We start from the raw sequence: 3374 nt of genomic DNA on the forward strand, positions 1-3374 counted from the left end.
CTAACACAACTTCTCCCCTTTCTGGTAGTCTTGTGCTTTCTCGTCTCTCTCCTCTCTCCTCCTGTCACTTCCTGCAGGTTTTCTGGCTCTGGAGCTGTAGAGTCTGGATCTGTGGTTGCGGGTCACCTGCTGCCCCCGTGTTCCTGCTCGACACCCTCTGCTGCAACGACTATTGTTACTAGTCCTATTATTATTATTGTTATTATAATCATTAACATTACGACTGTTATCATTAACACTACTATAAATATCTGTACCATTTTTCATTTAGTCTATAGCAACATCACCTTTACTGTCTGTACCTCTGTGTGTATATTGTGTAGGCTGCCTCCCTCTCTCTCCTCTTACATCCCTCTCTTTTTCTCTCTCTTCCTCTCCTGCCCTCTCTCTCTCTCTCTCGCTCTCTCTCCCTCTCTCTCCCTCTCTCTCCCTCACCCCAACCGGTCGAGGCAGATGGCCGCCCCCCACCCTGAGTCATGGTTCTGCTCGAGGTTTCTGCCTCTTAAATGGAAGTTTTTCCTTGCCTCTGTCTCCTAGTGCTGCTCTTAGTGGCAATTGTTGGGCTTCTGTAAATAGCATCACAGAGACCTGCTAGACCTCTAGACCTGCTCTTTTATGAAAAGCGCTGTGAGATAACTGTTGTTGTGATTTGGCGCTATATAAATAAAATTTAATTGAATTAAATTGAATTGAATTGAATCCCTTTGCTCAGGGCCAGACGCCCGAAGCTGCCCAATTCTTTGCTCAACCCCTCACCAGGTATATAATTTCCACGACACTTCACACTCTACACTTCTGACTTTTGCTTCGACTCTGAAACGAGATATCTCCAAACGACTCCTCCATCATTGGCTGTATCACAGACAACAGCGAGGAGTACAGAGACCTGATTGAGAGCTTCATCAGATGGTGTGACAGCAACCACCTCCAGCTCAACATGGGAAAAACCAAGGAGCTGGTGGTGGACTTAAGACGCAGCAAGAGGCCCCACACCCCTGTTGTAATAAGGGGTGAGGGGGTAGAGATGGTGGACACCTACAAGTTTTTGGGGGTGCACCTCAACAATAAACTGGTCTGGACAGACAACACCGAGGCCCTCTACAGGAAAGGACAGAGCAGGCTGTTCTTCCTGAGGAGGCTCAGGTCCTTCAATGTGAGCACCAGGCTGCTATGTAGTGGCCAGTGTCATCTTCTTTGCTGTGGTGTGCTGGGGAGGGGGCATCGGGACTTGTGGCGCCAACAACACTAGTCAAGCTGGTGAGTAAGGCCAGCTCGGTGGTGGGGATGGAACTGGACAGTGTGGAGGCAGTGACTGAGAGGAGGATGAGAGGGAAGCTGAAAACCATCATGGACAACCCCTCTCATCCTCTCTATGCTGAGCTGAGGCAGCTCAGGAGCTCCTTGAGCCACAGACTCATCCAGCCCCGAGCCTCATAGCGCTTTGGAGGCTCATTTGTGCCGTCAGGCTCCACAACACCACAGCACTGAACTGACGGACTATTCCTGATTATATTTCAGACATCTGCTTATAAATAGAAAAATACTGTGTTTATCCTTCTATAATACTGCATCTATTCTCTTATATTCTTTTGTGCTGTTATGTCGACCGAAATTTTTATATTATGATGTAACATTTAGGAATTCTGTGTATTATATTGCAGTGGACAACAGAGGTGGGACCAATTCATCGTTATACAAGTCCGAGTCAAGTCTCAAGTCTTAGCACTCAAGTCCCAAGTCGAGTCCCAAGTCCAGCCCGATCATGACTGGCAAGTCCGAGTCAAGTCTCAAGTCAAGGACCAACAAGTCCAAGTCAAGTCCAAGTCTTAAACTTTAAGTTTCGAGTCCTAAACAAGTCATAATGCACTCTTCACCAAATTTAAAAACTATTTCAAAGGTTTTTTGAGAAAAAAAGTAAAAAAGTAAAAAATAAAAAAGTGTAAAAAAGTGTATTGAATGAAGCATTAGCCTGTACAGAAACAAGGCAGAGGTACAGTTTCACACAACAAATTTCATGAATTACAGTTTTTTTCAGTCGCTAACAAGCGTTTGTCCAATCAGTTGTCACATTTTCAAAACTCTAAACACAGTTAGCACAGCATCTGTCTTTTGTGGCCATACCATTCACACATTTCATGTCGTTTTCACACAATACGCAGTCAGTGAACACATTTCCACAATGCTTAAATTTTCTTAACAGACAAGCTATACCTCCCAACAAAATTATGGATTATTTTTGTAGTATTTACGAATGTTAACACACACCATCCCACAATAGCAAAAACAATATTCCAAACCTTAGATACAGTATAAAAACCTCTGTTTCTGCAGTGATATCAGTTCGAAAACAATATATCTTGGCTGATAATAAACAAACATTTAAATAATTGACACACAGCTGATTTATGTTGGGTAAATTGGGCCAACCACAGCTGATTCCAGTCTGGCTTAGTGGCAGGGTTTTTTTCTTCTATTACATTGACACATATATAAAAGGAGGACTTTGAGGAGTGATGTGTTTGGAAACAGAAACAGAAAAAGACAAACACTGAAATGTCTGGACGAGGAAGAGTAAGAGCAAGGGGCCCAGGGAGAAGTGCAGGAGCAAGGAGAGATGCAGGAGCAGTGAGAGGAGCAGGAGCAGTGAGAGGAGCAGGCCCAGTGAGAGGAGCAGGACCAGTGAGAGGAGCAGGAGCAGTGAGAGGAGCAGGCCCAGTGAGAGGAGCAGGAGCAGTGAGAGGAGCAGGAGCAGTGAGAGGAGCAGGAGCAGTGAGAGGAGCAGGCCCAGTGAGAGGAGCAGGAGCAGTGAGAGGAGCAGGCCCAGTGAGAGGAGCAGGAGCAGTGAGAGGAGCAGGAGCAGTGAGAGGAGCAGGCCCAGTGAGAGGAGCAGGAGCAGTGAGAGGAGCAGGGCCAGGGAGAGATGCAGGAGCAGTGAGAGGAGCAAGAGCAGTGAGAGGAGCAGGAGCAGTGAGAGGAGCAGGCCCAGTGAGAGGAGCAGGAGCAGTGAGAGGAGCAGGAGCAGTGAGAGGAGCAGTGAGAGGAGCAGGAGCAGTGAGAGGAGCAGGAGCAAGGAGAGGAGCAGGAGCAGTGAGAGGAGCAGGAGCAGTGAGAGGAGCAGGGCCAGGGAGAGGAGCAGGAGCAGGAGCAGTGAGAGGAGCAGGGCCAGGGAGAGGAGCAGGAGCAGGAGCAGTGAGAGGAGCAGGAGCAGTGAGAGGAGAAGGAGCAGTGAGAGGAGAAGGAGCAGTGAGAGGAGCAGGCCCAGTGAGAGGAGCAGGCCCAGTGAGAGGAGCAGGAGCAGTGAGAGGAGCAGGGCCAGGGAGAGGAGCAGGGCCAGGGAGAGGAGCAGGAGCAGTGAGAGGAGCAGGAGCAGTGAG

General features: G+C 48.3%; 1 protein-coding gene across 1 annotated transcript in view; it reads right to left on the bottom strand.

The window, feature by feature from the left end:
• The window catches only part of LOC123967123 (immunoglobulin lambda-1 light chain-like), a gene marked incomplete at its 3' end in the record, with an annotated part of 11124 nt that overhangs the window by 2072 nt on the left and 5678 nt on the right, over nt 1-3374 (bottom strand). The window lies entirely within an intron of this gene.

This window comes from Micropterus dolomieu, unplaced genomic scaffold (genome assembly GCF_021292245.1).
Source record: "Micropterus dolomieu isolate WLL.071019.BEF.003 ecotype Adirondacks unplaced genomic scaffold, ASM2129224v1 scaffold_45, whole genome shotgun sequence".
Taxonomy (NCBI): Eukaryota; Metazoa; Chordata; class Actinopteri; order Centrarchiformes; family Centrarchidae; genus Micropterus; species Micropterus dolomieu.